This window comes from Oryctolagus cuniculus, chromosome X (assembly GCF_051225735.1).
Source record: "Oryctolagus cuniculus isolate XC-2025 breed Fujian yellow rabbit chromosome X, ASM5122573v1, whole genome shotgun sequence".
In the NCBI taxonomy this organism is placed as follows: domain Eukaryota; kingdom Metazoa; phylum Chordata; class Mammalia; order Lagomorpha; family Leporidae; genus Oryctolagus; species Oryctolagus cuniculus.
This window is the reverse complement of record NC_142888.1, coordinates 111,431,130-111,447,864: the sequence shown is the minus strand read 5'-3', so window position 1 is coordinate 111,447,864 and position 16,735 is coordinate 111,431,130. Positions and strand designations below refer to the sequence as shown.

Genomic DNA, 16,735 nt, shown 5'->3' with positions numbered 1-16,735 from the left:
TCATTCTCACTCTCTCTCTCTCTCTCTCTCTCATTCTGCTTCTCAAACAAAAAATAAGTCATTTTAAAAAATAAATTAAAAATATATTCTCTTATAAGAGGAATCTTCAAAAACTTCATAAAAATGTTTTATTAAAAAACTAGGCATAGATTTTAAGTATTTTTCACCAAAGTAAACTTACTTTAATTCCATTCCCACTAACTTCTTGAAGTACCCCTGTATACTTACAGTTGAATTGTCACAATCAGAACATTACAGTTCATATAACACTATTATTTAATCTACAAACATTATTAAAGTATCACCAATCACAGGAGTCACTGTGTACTTACTCCTCATGTGGGATCTGTCCTTAAAGTGTTGTCCAATGTGAAGTAATGCTATAACTAGTACTGAAACAGTATTTTACACTTTGTGTTTCTGTGTGGGTGCAAACTGATGAAATCTTTACTTAATATATACTAAATCGATCTTCTGTATACAAAGATAATTGAAAATGAATCTTGATGTGAATGGAAGGGGAGAGGGAGCGGGAGATGGGAGGGGTGCGAGTGGGAGGGAAATTATGGGGGGGGAAGCCATTGTAATCCATAAGCTGTACTTTGGAAATTTACATTCACTAAATAAAAAAAATAAAGTATCACCAATCTCCTCACTGGTGTTCTTTGTACCAAAGAAAATAAACATATGGATGTACACAGCAAAATACCTGAAAGACAATAATATACAGTTATAATATCTGAGTTGAATCATGCTGGTTTTTTAGTTTAGCCTTTTTATCTGAAATTTCATTTTTCACAAAGAATGTATATTTATTTTATAATAAGAAAAAGTTTCCATTAGTAGAAAATACCATTAAATGTATGTTGGGGAGTGGGGTAAAGGGCTGTACCTCTAGAAAAAACAGAGGGGTCCATACTGTGGCGTAGTATGTTAAGCCACAGCCTGCAGTCCCGGCATCCTATATGGGCGCAGGTTCTGGTCCCAGATGCTCCACTTCCAATCCAGCTCCTTGCTAACATACCTGGGAAGGCAGCAGAAGATGTCTCAAGTGCTTGGATCCCTACCCCACCACATGGGAGATTTGGATGAAGATCTGGGTTCCTGTTTTGGCCTGGCTCAGCCCTAGCTGTTGTAGCCATCTGGAGAGCAAACCTGTGGATGGAAGACCGCTCCCTCTCTGGCTCTCCCCACCCCCCACCATCTCTCCCTCTCTCTGTGTAACTCTGCCTTTAAAAAAAACAACACAGGATAGGCAAGCCATAGTTAAGGTAGAAGATACTTGCAAACCATGTATCTAACAAAGAACTTTCATGCATAGTTTAGAAAGAATTCTTATAATTCAGTATTTATTGGAAAGTCAGAGTTACACAGAGAGGAGAGGCAGAGAGAGAGAGAGAGAGACAGAGAGAGAGAGGTCTTCCATCCACTGGTTCACTCCCCAATTGGCTGCAACGGCCGGAGCTGCGCCGATCTGAAGCCAGGATCCAGGAGATTCTTCTGGGTCTCCCACGTGGGTGCAGGGGCCCAAGGACTTGGGCCATCCTCCACTGCCTTACCAGGCCATAGCAGAGAGCTGGAGAGGAAGTGGAGCAGCCATGGGTCTCAAACCAGCACCCATATGGGATGCCAGCGCCCCAGGCCAGAGTGTTAACCCTCTGTGCCACAGCTCTGGTCCCATTATCAGTCTTGAAGTTTGTTTACTTATCGGTGTGAGGGTTGCCTTTCCTATGGAGCCCAAGATTACTTCTGAAAAACCTTGTGGGATAAAAGTTAGATTGTGTTCGGTTATTAAAGAGAACTGGTTTACTTCTGATTTGGAGTTACTTGCTCCCCTACTTTCTTCCTAAAAGCATTTTTTAAGTAAATGGACAAAGTCATAGTTCAAAATATTGCCAACTCTATGACTTTATTTTTAGAAAATTCTATACCAATTAAAAGCCTGAAAATAATCCAAGTGTCCGTCATTTAGGACCTGGTTAAATAAATTGTGGTTCACCTACCCAGTGAACTATTATGTGGCTGTTAAAAATAAGGAAGCGCCATACATACTGATCTGAAGATATATTGTTAAATTTTAAATACAGAACACGGTTTAGATCACTCTACTTTTGTATAACAAAGGAAGAGAGAATGTACAAATAGGCGTCGATTTCAACAGTTTTTGTGCCAAAATCAACATATGGTTTTTAATTTTTTAATTAATTTGAGAAGCAGACAGAGTGAGAGACAGGGAGCTCTTATTCCCTGGTTACTCCCCGCATGCCTACCTCGGCTGGGCCTGGGCCAGGGCTGGAGTCAGGAGCTCGAGACACAATCTACTAAGTCCACCATGTGTATGGTGGGAACTGTTACTTGTGCCACCACCACAGCCTCCCGGGGTCTACACTGGTGGCAAATTGGAGTCAGGAGTCAGAGGAAGGAACAAACCCAGGCACTCCAATATGGGATACAAGCATGTTAAATACCAGGCTAAATAGCTGCTCCCAAACTTATCTTTTAATTTTATTCTTCTAGGAAATTTTAAGGACCCTCGTGTATTTGCATAAATATTAGAATATACAAAAAAAAAAAAAAACAACAGATAAAATGGAGTGGAAGGAAAAAGGGAATGAGGCTTGTCAACATATATTTTTTTTTTTTGAAAGACAGAGTTACAGAGAGAGGTAGAGACAGAGAGAGAGATCTTCCATCCACTGGTTCACTCCCCAGATGGCTGCAATGGCCAGAGCTGCGCTGATCCAAAACCAGAAGCCAGAAGCTTCCTCCAGGTCTCCCACGCGGGTGCAGGGACCCAAGGACTTGAGCCATCTTCTACTGCTATCCCAGGCCACAGCAGAGAGCTGGATGGGAAGAGGAGCAGCCGGGACTAGAACTGGCACCCATATGGGATGCCAGCATTTCAGGCCAGGGTGTTAACCCACTGCACCACAGCGCTGGCCCCAACATATTTTTTAATGTACTTCTGATTTTTTAATCACGTGAATTTATTATCTCATTAAAATGTGAAGAAAGACAAGAAATATGTCATCTCTGAGGAACAGACATAGAGGGGATGTGTCAGGAGACTGATATTTTGCATTATAAGCATTTTGGCATAATTTGAGTTTTTAAATGATGTATGTATGTACACAAGTAAACATCATTTACTACTTTGATAAAAAAAAATACTAGGCCGGCGCCGCAGCTCACTAGGCTAATCCTCTGCCTTGCGGCGCCAGCACACCAGGTTCTAGTCCCGGTGGGGGCGCTGGATTCGGTCCTGGTTGCCCCTCTTCCAGGCCAGCTCTCTGCTGTGGCCCGGGAGTGCAGTGGAGGATGGCCCAAGTCCTTGGGCCCTGCACCCCATGGGAGACCAGGATAAGTACCTGGCTCCTGCCTTCTGATCAGTGGGGTGCACCGGCCACAGCGCGCCGGCCGTGGCGGCCATTGGAGGGTGAACCAACGGCAAAAGGAAGACCTCTCTCTCTCTCTCACTGTCCACTCTGCCTGTCAAAAAAAAAAAATATTAAAGTAGTGCATTCCAACTATCCACTGCAGCAAACAGAAGGCAGAAAGTGGAAGCTTACCTGGATAAAGAAAAAAGATCTACCATATTGGGACTGCATTTACTCTGTAAGCTTTCTTAAATTTCTCTCCTCCATTCTGGATCAACACAACATATTTTGCCAAAAATTGACTCAGTCTATTCACAGAATGAGCAATGTTTGGTAATGGTAAAAATACAATTAATCCTTAAAAAAATTTGTGTTGGAAGCCATTCCACATGGGTTTATATAGATTAACATTCTTTTAGCAGCTGTATAGATTCCATAGTGTGGAGATACTGAAATTAAACTACTCCCCTTTTGATGGACATATATATTATTTCTAATATTTTGTTACAAACAATGCCATGGTGAACATTCATGAACAACATAAATCATTGAGCCCACGTGCAAGAACAGATTTCTAGAACTAGAATTAGTGGGTCAAAGAGTATACATTCTATTTTGTCAATCTTCCAAGATGAATTTGTGTAACATTTACAATCAGAAAAATGTAAACTAAAAAATATTAACTATAAGGTGAAAGTCTTGTTTTTCTAGCCTTTGTTGGTATCTAATATATAAGCTTTAACTTTTTATATTCCATGAGAATCAAAGGAAGAGAGTCTGGCTTGAGATAAATCATGGTGACTTGTCATGACTGGTTCATTGTAAACTTTAAAGAGTCACTGCTGTTTCAGACGCACAAAGGCATATGTCTGGGAGGAATCTGCTTTCATTTTAGTACCAACATTTTGTTTTCAGGGCTGGCATAGTGGTACAGTGGGTAAAGCCTCTGTCTGAGTTGCTGGCATCCCAGATAGGCACCAGCTTGTGTCCCAGATGCTCCACATGGATGAAGATATGAAGCTTCTAATTCCTGGCTTCAGACTGGCCAACCCTGGCTGTTGTGGCCATCTGGGGAGTGAACCAGCAGATGGAAGATCAATCTATTGCTCTCCCACTCTCTATGTAACTCAGACTTTTAAATCAATCAATAAGTCTTTATTTTAAAGATTTATTTTATTTATTTGAGAGGCAGAGCTACAGACAGAGAGAGGGAGAGCTGGAAAGAGGGGTCTTCAATCTGCTGGTTCACTCCCCAAATGTCCACAATGGCCAGAGCTGCGCTGATCCAAAGCCCGGAGCCTGGAGCTTCTTCTAGGTCTCCCACGTTGGTGCAGAGGCCCAATTACTTGGGCCATCTTCTGCTTTCCCAGGTCATTAGCATGGAGTTGTATCAGAAGTGGAGCAGCTGGGACTAGAACTGGTGCCCATATGAGATGCCAGGGCCACAGGCAGTGGCTTTACTCAGTACACCATGGCATAGGCCCCAATAAATAAATCTTTAAAAATAAACATGTTGTAATATATTGCCCCCAATTTGAGCCCTAAGGATCATGATATCATCACAACTCTACACATGTGGCTCATGCACAGACTAGAGGCATTTTACACACAAAAAATTCTCATTTTATCCCAGAGCCAAGTACTTTACCTAACTTACCAGGACAATAAGTGTAGTTCTCCAACCCAGTTTGTATTTTGCCTGTGTAGGTAGTTGGAGAGGTTTTTAAAAATTAGTTTATTTTTAATGTAGTGGATCTACCATCCACTGGGTAACTCCCCAAATACCTGCAACAGCCAGGCTAAAGCCAAGAGCTGGGTCCTCAATCCAGGAGTCCCACATGGTGGCAAAGACCCAAGTCCTTGAGGCAGCCCCTGCTGCCTGCCAGTGTGTGCATTAGCGGGAAGCTGGATTGGAGGAAGCAGAGGCAAGACGTGAACCTAGGCACTCCGGGATGCAGCTGTCCCAACCTGCACCTTACCCAGTATGCCAAATGCCCACCCTGAATAAGAGCTGTAAGAGAAAACTCCGGTGAGATTCCAGGCCTCCAAAGATTAATTCCTCTCTACAACAGGAAATGAGTACAACCAACCGAAATAGTTTTGTTGAGAGATTTGAAGTAAGTGATAGGGACCTGAGATAGGAAATGACTTACAGTTTTTCTACTGAGCAACCCTTCGCAGAATGATTCTTGTATGTATGCCTTTCCACTTCCCCCTAGTTCATAAGAGTGGTATCATTGTGGGTGAACAAGGGTAAGATTGGGGCCCGCACTGTGGTGTAGTGGGTAAAGCTACTGCCTCTGGCAACGGCATCCCATATGGGTGCTGGTTCGAGTCCCAGCTGCTCCACTTCCAATCCAGCTCTCTGCTAATGCACCTGGGAGGGCAGTGGAAGATGGCCCAAGTCCTTGGGACCCTGCACACACGTTGGGGACCTGGAAGAAGCTCCTGGTTCCTGGTTTGGACCTGGCCCAGCTCCAGCCATTGCAGCCATTTGGGGAGTGAACCAGCAGATAGAAGCTTGCTCTATCTCTCTCTCTGTAATTTTTCTAATAAATTAACCTTTAAAAAAAAAAACAAACAAAAGGGTGAGAATGAAGATTGTTGTTCAAGTTAGGTAAAAGGTAGGAAGAGAATAGAGTTTAGTTGTTGGTTAATCCAGCCAGTTCCTTTTATATCCCTTTTTAAGATACCTCTTAAACCAGCAACCAAGACCCACCTTTATAAGGACAACTTGGGAAATGGGATTGCTCAGGCTGCAGTGCAGGAAGGCAAAAAGGCTACTGGACTAGACCGAAATCCATTGAAACTTTTAAAACATGGTTCAATACCAGCTATTTCCTTTGACTGTCTTGCAGAAAAACTAGAAATAATACCAATGAGATATAAGTAGTATACTCAATTTCTCATTATTTTTCAAATTGACTAGCATGATAATGTCTGATCTACTTAAATACAAAGAAGATAATGTATAAAATAGTAATGTTCAGGGTCGGTGCTGTGGCATAGCGGGTAAAGCCACTGCCTGCAGTGCCAGCATCCCATATGGGCGCTGGTTTGAGTCCCGGCTGCTCCACTTCCAGTCCAGCTCTCTGCTGTGGCCTGGGAAAGCAGTGGAAGATGACTCAAGTCCTTGGGCCCCTGCACCCACATGGGAGACCCAGAGGAAGCTCCTGGTTCCTGGCTTCGGATTGGTGCAGCTCCAGCCATTGCAGCCATCTGGGGAGTGGACCACCAGATGGAGGATCTCCCCCCGACCCTGCCTCTGCTTCTCTCTGTGTAACTCTGATCTTCAAATAATAGATAAATCTTTAAAAAAAGGATATCATATTTCTGTTTTCCTTGAGGGGGCCAATATTGTTATACATACCAGCAGAGTAAACAATAAGACATGACAAATACTTCTTTCAAAGTAGTTTTTTTTTTTTTTTTTGGACAGGCAGAGTGGACAGTGTGAGAGAGAGACAGAGAGAAAGGTCTTCCTTTGCCATTGCTTCACCCTCCAATGGCTGCCGCGCTGCGGCCGGCGCACCGCACTGATCCGATGGCAGGAGCCAGGCGCTTCTCCTGGTCTCCCATGGGGTGTAGGGCCCAAGCACTTGGGCCATCCTCCACTGCACTCCCGGGCCACAGCAGAGAGCTGGCCTGGAAGAGGGGCAACCGGGACAGAATCCGGCGCCCCAACCGGGACTAGAACCCGGTGTGCCAGCGCCACAAGGCGGAGGATTAGCCTAGTGAGCCATGGCGCCGGCCTCAAAGTAGTTTCTATAAACTAAAGTATTTCTAGGTATAATGATATGATATCTGAGATTTTCTTCAAAATCCTTCAGTAGAAGTAGGGTGCTGTGGGCTGAGGCAGGTGTGGAGTTCTAGAGAACCGAGGAAAAACACATGGGGTCTTCAAAAAGTTCATGGAAAGTGGTTATTATTAAGAAACTACACATTTCAATATTTTGTACCAAAATAAACTAATCCTTTAATTCCATGTAATTCCATGTTTCAACAAACTTGTTTTTAAAGATTTTTATTTATTTATTTAAGAGGTAAAGTTACAGAGAGAGAGAGAGAGAGAGAGAGAGAGAGAATGTCTTCTATCCGCTGTTTCACTCCCCAGATGGCTTCAGTGACCCAGCTGGGTCAGGTCGGAGCCAGGAGCCAGGAGCTTCTTCCAGGTCTCCCACGTAGGTGTTGGGGCCTGAGGACTTGGGCCATCTTCCGCTGCTTTACCAGGCACAATAGCAGGGAGCTGGATTGGAAGTGGAGCAGCTGAGACTCGAACCAGTGTGTATACGGGATGCTGGTGCTGCAGGTAGTGCTCTTTACTTGCTATGCCACAACATTGGCCCCACACAAACTTTCTGAAGCCCCCTCACAGATGAGACAAGTTCAGCCATATGTTGGCAATTACTGAAGCTCACCGATGTGTACAGAGAGGCTCATATTATCCTACTGACAACTAGACATGTTTGAAAATTTCTGTACTAAATCAAAACAATTTCTGTAATGTCATACTGTTCTGCAAAGGTAAAAATTAAAACAGTAAATTTGGAAGCTACTAAATTCTAGGTTAAATACTGTACAGAGTAACAGAACTATTGTAATTCAATATTAATATGGATACTTGACCTGAGATGTTATGTTTTTATGATATTTTCCATATGGCATTGTTAATTATTCAGCTTTAGGAAGGGAGGGGCCCAAGACCACAGCTTTTAAAGCATATTTGGTGGGGCTGGCATTGTGGCATAGCAGGTAAAACCTCTGCCTGCAACATTGGCATACCATATAGGTGCTGGTTCGAGTCCTGGCTGCTCCACTTCTGATTGAGCTCCCTGCTAATATGCCTGGGAAAGCAGAGAAAGATGGCCCAAGTGCTTGGGCCCCTGCACCCATGTGGAGAACCCAGAAAAGGCTCCTGGCTCCTGGCTTCAGATAAGCCCAGTTCCGGCCACTGCAACCATTTGGGGAGTAAACCAGAGGATGGAAGATCTCTCTTTCTCTTTCTCTCTCTCTGTCTCCCTCCCTCCCTCCCTCTCTCTCTCTCCCTCTCTCTCTAAATCTGACCTTGAAATAAATAAATAAATCTTTTTTAAAAGTGTATTTGGTTATTTAAATTCTATGCCATCAATAGCTAGATTAACTGGCTATGACTTTGTGCAAGTGGAGGGGCCGGCACTGTGGTGCAGCAGGTTAAAGCCATGGCCTGCAGCGCCAGCATCTTATATGGGCGCTGGTTCCAGTCTCCGTTGCTCCACTGCCTGCTAATGTGCCTGGGAAAGCAGCGGAGGATGACCCAAGTGCTTGGGCCCCTGCACCCACGTGGGGGAGCTGGAGGAAGCTTCTGGTTTTGGCCTGGCCCAGCCAGGTTGTTGCGGCCATTTGGGGAGTGAAACAGCGAATGACGATTTCTCCTTGTTTCTGCTTCTCTCTGTGTGTGTAACTCTTTCAAATAAAAAAATAAATCTGTTTTTAAAAAAAAAATAAGTAAAAAAAATTCTCAAATACATTGACTATAACACAGACACTATATATAAAATTAGTAATATAAATGGAAAAACAACTGGGGCTGGCACAGTGGTGTAGTAGGCTAAGCCTCCGCCTGTGGCACCGGCATCCCATATGGGCGCCGGTTCTTGTCCTGGCTACTCCTTTTCTTTTTTTTTTTTAACTTTTATTTAATGAATATAAATTTCCAAAGTACGGCTTATGGATTACAATGGCTTCCCCCCCATAAAGTCCCTCCCACCCCTGGCTACTCCTTTTCTGATCTAGCTCTCTGCTGGTGGCCTGAGAAAGTAGCAGAAATTGGCCCAAGTGCTTGGGCCCCTACACCCACATGGGCCCAGAAGAAGCTCCTGTTTCCTGGCTTCCAATCGGCCCAGCTCCGGCCATTGTGGCCATTTGGGGAGTGAACCAGTGGATGGAAGACCTTTCTTCTGTCTCTCCCTTTCTCTGTCTGTAACTCTACCTAATAAATAAATAAAAAATCTTCTAAAAAAAAAAAGGGAAACAAATTATTTTAATTTTTTTATTTGTTTGAAAGGCAGAAAGAGAGATGCTCCCAACACCTAGGGCAGGGGCAAACCTAAGCCAGGAACTCAATCCAAATCTCCTCCATGGGTGACAGGGACTCGACTACTTGAGCCCCCACTGGCTGCCTCACAGGAAGACGCTACAGTTGGTAGCAGAGCCAGGACTTGAATGCAGGCACTCCAAAAAGTCTGCCCCAAGAGAAACAACCTACATGGAAAGTTCTGCCAAACCAGGGAACAGCTTGCAGGGGAAATTAAAGTGGCCAGTTTTTCTTAGAACCAGCACAATAGAGTAGGGACAAACGAGGCCTTCCATTCAGCAAGAAAAGCCTCTTTTTTTGGTTGACTTTTTAAAAAAAATACTGCATTCGGTCCTTCATTCAACTAATATTATTGACTACTTGTACCATGATAATTAAGGAAGTTATTATTTTGTAGGAAAAGAGGGGAAATTCCCTGAAGTTCAGGGAGAAAGTGGCCCTTCTGAGCAAGGCCTGGAAGGATAGGCGCTCTTTACAGTAGCTACCTTTCAAACAGGCAATGATTGGCAGGAAGTGGAAAAATACATTGAAGGCAAGCGCACAGTCCATGACAAAGCTTCCTACAGCTCCGGTCAGATTCCAGTGGTGCAGGACACGAAGAAACAGGGTCTACCTAAGCAAGAAGTTCCCTGAGCGGAATGGACAGTTGAGCCACCAGGTGAATCTAGCTAACAAGATGTGCCTGTTACAAGGAAGCAAACAACAGCTGTCTATGGCTGTCTAGGCCCCATCTGAAGGGGAATTAGCCTACCGGCAGGGCCACATCAAACTAAAAGATGTCCTAAGCTGGCAGTCTACTAAGGTAGACGAGAGCTATACCACGAGAGTATTGCTAGGTAACATAATCTTTTCTCTCTTTTTAAGATTTATTTATTTGGCTGGTGCCGTGGCTCAATAGGCTAATCCTCCACCTGTGGCGCCGGCACACCGGGTTCTAGTCCCGGTTGGGGCGCCGGATTCTGTCCCGGTTGCCCCTCTTCCAGGCCAGCTCTCTGCTGTGGCCAGGGAGTGCAGTGGAGGATGGCCCAAGTACTTGGGCCCTGCACCCCATGGGAGACCGTGAGAAGCACCTGGCTCCTTTTCTTCAGATCGGCGCTGTGTGCTGGCCGCAGCGGCCCATTGCGGGGTGAATCAATGGAAAAGGAAGACCTTTCTCTCTGTCTCTCTCTCTCTCTCACGGTCCACTCTGTCAAAAAAAAAAATGATTTATTTATTTGAAAGGCAGAGTTACAGAGAGGCAGAGAGAGAGAGAGAGAGAGGTCTTCCATCTGTTAGTTCACTCCCCAATTGGCCACAATGGCTGGAGCTGGGCTGATCCGAAGCCAGGAACCAGGAGATTCTTCCGGGTCTCTCACGTGGGTGAAGGGGACCAAGCACTTGGGCCATCTTCAACTGCTTTCCTGGCCATCGAAGAGAGCTGGATCAGAAGTGGAGCAGCTGGGACTCGAACAGGCACCCATATGGGATGCCCACACTGCAGACAGTGGCTTTACCTGCTACGCCACAGCACCAGCCTCTTAGGTAGCATCGTTTTGTAGAAAATTCTTAATTTCTGATAACCTTTTTCTTCTCTCAAAGTGGACACAGTCTTGTCTTTCACTCCTTCATCCACACTCTGTATTAGGCACTATTGGATATCTAAATACAAGAGGTGCCCCAATTCATGGGAAATGCAACTCCCACCTGAGAGAAGTATTTGCCTTTCAAAATGTGAACACAGATTCAATGATTTGCAGCAACCTGTGCGGTGTCACACAGCCCCTGTTCTCCTAAGTGTGGTTGACACCGCTACATCGTCCAAACCCCTCCACAAGGAAGGCTATGCTGCCTTGTGTGAGATGTGACTGTGGATGGCCTCCAGCCAGCAGCTTCTTCCACAGCTGCAGTCTCCTTGCCCCAGCTGGAACCTTTTCTGGGCTGGCTGAAATCTGCTGGTGAGAGAGGTAAGGCTATAGAGATGGGGCCATTTGGGCTCTATGCAGGTCATTATGACAAGCAACTGATACAGAGTCCCTTACTGGGTTGGCCAAGGCTTTGTAGGACCTGCACAGCAGTTCAACTTCTCCCTCCATCCAACATTGCTTCTTTCCCCTTCTTTTCACAAATGTTTATCCCTGATAAACATGGTGGACCTCAAATTCCAACTCTATGTCTGCTTCCACAGACTCCAACCCATGACAGTTGGTACCGGGAGCAGCCCGGTACTGCTTCTGAGGAAGCAGCCAATAGGATGGGGCTTTTGGAGCTGGAGAGCTCATGTCTTAGGTGGGAATGAGAACTTCCTCACTAGCAGCAGGTGCAGCACAGATGGCTTGTGGCTCCAGGCAGCAGTACAATTATTGATTTTTACTGCGACATATTATTTCACTGGATAAATCTGTATTAAGCAAATCGGGTTCCCTTAAAGAAAACATTTACCACAGCTTAAATAAAAGGGGAAGGGGGCCGGCGCCGCGGCTCACTAGGCTAATCCTCCGCCTAGCGGCGCCGGCACACCGGGTTCTAGTCCCGGTCGGGGCGCCGGATTCTGTCCCGGTTGCCCCTCTTCCAGGCCAGCTCTCTGCTGTGGCCAAGGAGTGCAGTGGAGGATGGCCCAAGTGCTTGGGCCCTGCACCCCATGGGAGACCAGGAAAAGCACCTGGCTCCTGGCTCCTGCCATCGGATCAGCGCGGTGCGCCGGCCGCAGCGCGCTGGCCACGGCGGCCATTGGAGGGTGAACCAACGGCAAAGGAAGACCTTTCTCTCTGTCTCTCTCTCTCACTGTCCACTCTGCCTGTCCAAAAAAAAAAAAAAAGGGGGGGGGGGAAGGGGCTGGCCTTGTGGTGTAGTGGATAATGCTATTACCTGTGATAATGTCCATCTCATTTGAGCACTTGTTTGAGCCCCAGCTGCTCCGTTTCCGGTCCAGCTCCCTGCTCTGGCCTGGGAAAGCAGTAGAAGATGGCCCAAGTGCTTTGGGTCCCTGCACCCACGTGGGAGACTCAAAAGAAGCTCCTGGCTTCAGACAAGCCCAGCTCTGGCCATTGTGGTCATTTGTGGAGTAAACAAGCAGATGAACGATCTGTCTCTTCCTCTCTCTCTCTCTAACTCTGCCTTTCAAATAAATAAACAAACAAACACATCTTTTTAAAAAAAAGCATTAGGGGAAGAGGGGAGGCAAGAGTATACTCCCCAATTCTAGCTCCATCGGTCTCCTACTCTGAGGCCCTGTGGGCTGGGAATCACAGGTGTCAAATAAACTCCGCTGTTTTATATGGTCTTGAGAACAGCTGTAACATCTGCTTTCTGGCCCAGGGGCCACTGAAATCCTGAGAGTTGCCATGGCAGTTATCAGAAACGTATGAATAAACAATGCACATGGACTGCCTTGGTGCTTCCAGCCAACGACGGGCAGAAACTCCCAACTAGGAAGGAAAATGTCTAATTTATCAATAAGTAGTTCTAACATATAGAAAGGCATCTCAATCCTCTGGGGCCGAGACCTGCCCCTTATTGACATTCACAAAGCCATTGAGGGGACCCGGGAGTGAGCAGGAAGCAGAAGGGCGAAGCCTTCCCCATGGGGCATGCCAGGCGCCCACTGTGCTAGCAGACAGACAGACAGCAGAATGTAAGGGAGAGGTTTTATTCATTTGCTCGTTTTCTGAGAGGACAGGAGGATCACTGGAGGCGAAACAGGCAGGACTTAGTCATGGGTTAGTTCTCCCTCTTCACAGGCCTAAGAGATTCAGAAAGCTTGAATGAGCGTCCTGTGTCCTTGAGAACCAGGGTTAACAAGTGGCTGATCTGAAGAGTTTGTTACCATGGAACCAAATGAGACTTACATTCTTTTTCACTTTTTCCCCATCAGAATCCAGATGGATGAGGAATTGGAAGAAGGGCACTATACCAGCTTGTTGGCTTCAAAGAAGCTCTTGAGGAGACACATCTGCCCGATGCCAGTGAGGATGACAGTCCGAACGATGCACCATCACAGGACTCTCTGGCTGCTGCTCTCGCTGGTCAGGCAGAAGGGCTCTTCACAATACCTTTGGCAATCCTGCTCCTTCTGCACCTGTTCCAACTGCTCAATGCTTAGTGGGCACGCAGATGTTGCTCCGTCAGCTTATCCCTGGAAGCAATCACAGGGTAATTATTGGCCTGCTCCCCAACCTGCATGTCCAGGTGCACACGCAGCTTGCCACCAGCAAAGAAAGGCATCCCTGGTGGAGCTGGAACACAGGCAGATCGGAGGGTCCCGGGTGTGTGGCAGGTGACTATGAGGCGGCCCTTGGAGCCGGGGTGCTTCACCTCCACATGCATGCCAAGGCCAGGGATGGAGGGCAGAAAGACCTCCTTCCACTTACCCCACGTCTGGGTGTGAGAGTTGCCAGTGACCATGGTCTTGTTAGGGATTTCCTCAAGATGTATCGCTTCTCCGTCTTGCCGAGAGGGAGGTAGAGCCTGCGAGTGCCCACTGCCCACAGTGATAGCTGCAAAACACTGGCTGATCCATCCCCGGCAGCCGCCCGCCCTGGTACCTGCCATAAAACTTCACTCTGCATGCATGCATGCTCCAGCAGCACAATTATTAAAACTATCATCTGAGGCACACTGGAAATGCACTAGTGGGTTTACACATGTTCCAGGAAACTTTTTTTTTTTTTAAGATTTATTTATCTATTTGAAAGTCAGAGCTACACAGAGAGAGGAGGGAGAGAGAGAGAGGTTCACCATCCGCTAGCTCACTCCCCAACTGGCTGCAATGGCCAGAGCTGCACTGCTCCGAAGCTAGGAGCCAGCAGCTTTTTCCAGGTCTCCCACACAGGTGCAGGGGCCCAAGGACTTGGGCCATCTTCCACTGCTTTCCCAGGCCATAGCAGAGAGCTGGATTGGAAGTAGAGCAGCCAAGACTCAAACCGGCACCCACATGGGATGCCGGCACTGCAGGCAGAGGCCCCACTTGCTACGCCACAGCGCTGGCCCCATCCATGAAACTTTTTTAAACCCCTCATATAAGGCATTTGAATGAGAAAGAATATTAACTACAGAACTAACAAGACCAGATGGCTACAATGAACTGCCAAGGGTAACAGGCCTCGGCAGTGAGAGCCAGGTGTCAAAGCTAAGAATGCCCCCAGTAGGCTATTGTCAGAAGAGCTTTCTTATCTCCTATATGAAAGCAGAGAACTTTGAAAGCCAAACACAGGATTTAATAGTCGGAATAGCTCTATTTCAACTAAAATTCAATTCCCAACCAAGACAAGACCCTGGGTTGGGAAAACCTGCCATGCTCACACGTGAATGGGGTCCTTTCCATGAGTGCTTACAAAGATTTTGACTCTCCACACTCCCCTGAACCTCCTGAGTCACTAGACATGACCCACCTATACCTATTAAGAGGAGCAACCCCTTCCCTTTTCCCCACCCCCACCAGGGCCAGCACTGTGGCGCAGCCAGTAAAGCTGCCGCCTGCAGAGCTGGAATCCCATATGGGCACTGGTTCAAGTCCTGGCTGCTCCACTTCCCTTCCAGCTCCTTGCTAAAATGCCTGGGAAAGCAGTGGAAGATGACCCAGGTGCTTGGGCCCCTGCACACCTGTGGGAGACCTGGAAGAAACTCCTGGCTCTTGGCTTCAGGCTGGCCCAGCTCTGGCCATTGCAGCCATTTGGGGAATAAACCAGTGGATGGAAGACCTCTCTCTCTCTGCCTCTGCCTCTGCCTCTCTCCTTCTCTGTGATTCCACCTTTCAAATAAGTACATAACTAACTGAAAAAGAGGAGCGGCCCCTACTACTTTCACAATGGAACACCATGCAGAGGTTTATTCCCACAAAGCAACATGTGTTCCCTCTCAGGAACTCTTCCCACCTCCCTTTCAGGATGCTAGTTTGCAGTTAGGATTAAGGGAAGCATAAGCCACCTTGAGGGTGTGCTGGGTTCAGCAAACAAGGGTAGGGATCACACTCCAAAGAAGCTGCAAGAAGTTGGTGGCATATACCCGCAGTCATGACATTGGATTCTGAGGGTGTCTGATAGAGGGAGCAAGGACAGGGGACATGGATCATACAAATGGAAGAGTTTATTGACTTAGGAGTTCTTTTCTGAGATACATGATTTATTTTTTTTTTTTAAAGATTTATTTATTTGAAAGGCAGAGTTACAGAGAGGGAGAGGGAGACAGAGAGAGAAATCTTCCATCCACTGGTTCATTTCCCCAAATGGCCGCAAAGGCCAGAGCTAGGTCGATCCAAAGCCAGGAGCCAGGAGCTTCCTGTGGGTCTCCCGGGGGTTGGCAGGGGCCCAAGGACTTGGACCATCTTCTGCTTTCCCAGGCACATTAGCATGGAGCTGGATGAGAAAGTGGAGCAGCCGGGACTCGAATGAGCACCCATATGGGATGCTGGCATTGTGGGCAGCTTCACCTGCTATGCCATAGCACTGGCCTGGAGATACATGATTTCACACCTTGTCAAGGACCCCAGAAAATGATGCGAATTTTCAACTAGGATGGTTCCTAGAATTAGGGAAAATAAGGTAGCCCATTCTGGGGGAAGTTGAAATGTCAGAATTGCCATGGCAAATAGTAGAGGAGGGGGTTAAAAGTTCAAAAGAAGTGGGCATCCTGAAATGGATATTACTGGATAGAGCCCCATGACCCACAAGGAGACGGTTCCATAGGAAGATCCATAGGACACACTATTTAACAAGGCCATCAAGAAAGCACTGGTGAGAGGGTTACTTAGATCACCCAGAACTGCAGTGGGGGCTTCCTCTGTAGGCTAAGACTGACAGTAGAAAAAGCTGTTATAGACTTAGCTCACCGATAGCATTGCAGATGATAAGATCCAACACAACCAGAGGCCAGGTGGTGGTACTTAATCATTGGCTGCCAGGAGACTGTAATTATTATAATTAGACACAGTTTGTATGGCAGTCAAGGGAGCCTGACCCAGGAGAGTTATGGAGTTGGTTAATAAAACATACCATCTCTAAGGGCCAAAATTTATGGGCAGCTGAAAGGGGTATTACTCAGCTTGTAATAGCAGAAAACATTGGCGGGGTAGGGAAGGGCAAGGGCAGTTACTTCAATAAAAAATCATGATCCCATGTTCAGTTTCCAAAATTGAACCAGTTTTTAAACCAAAAGCCTACTGATAAAAGAGGTTGGCTGAGTTCCTCGGAGAAAGGACCTTAACATTATTCTCCTTGTTTCTCCTGAAGACACCTCTAGCCACTTATATTTGGATAACTGTACAGGGAAAAGGAAATACTTACAAATGTTGAGGACTTTTGACCTAGAGTGT

The 16,735-nt window shown here is 46.4% G+C and overlaps 1 long non-coding RNA gene across 1 annotated transcript in view; it reads right to left on the bottom strand.

Moving 5' to 3' along the window:
• Positions 1-15,023, bottom strand: part of LOC127484906 (uncharacterized) — a 58,536-nt gene extending 43,513 nt beyond the window's left edge. The window contains exons 1-2 of the long non-coding RNA XR_016228119.1: positions 13,797-15,023; positions 13,275-13,561 (exon numbers count right to left, since the gene is read on the bottom strand). This is a non-coding gene — a long non-coding RNA (uncharacterized LOC127484906). The remainder of the gene's footprint in view (positions 1-13,274; positions 13,562-13,796) is intronic.
• Positions 15,024-16,735: the final 1,712 nt, after the last annotated feature.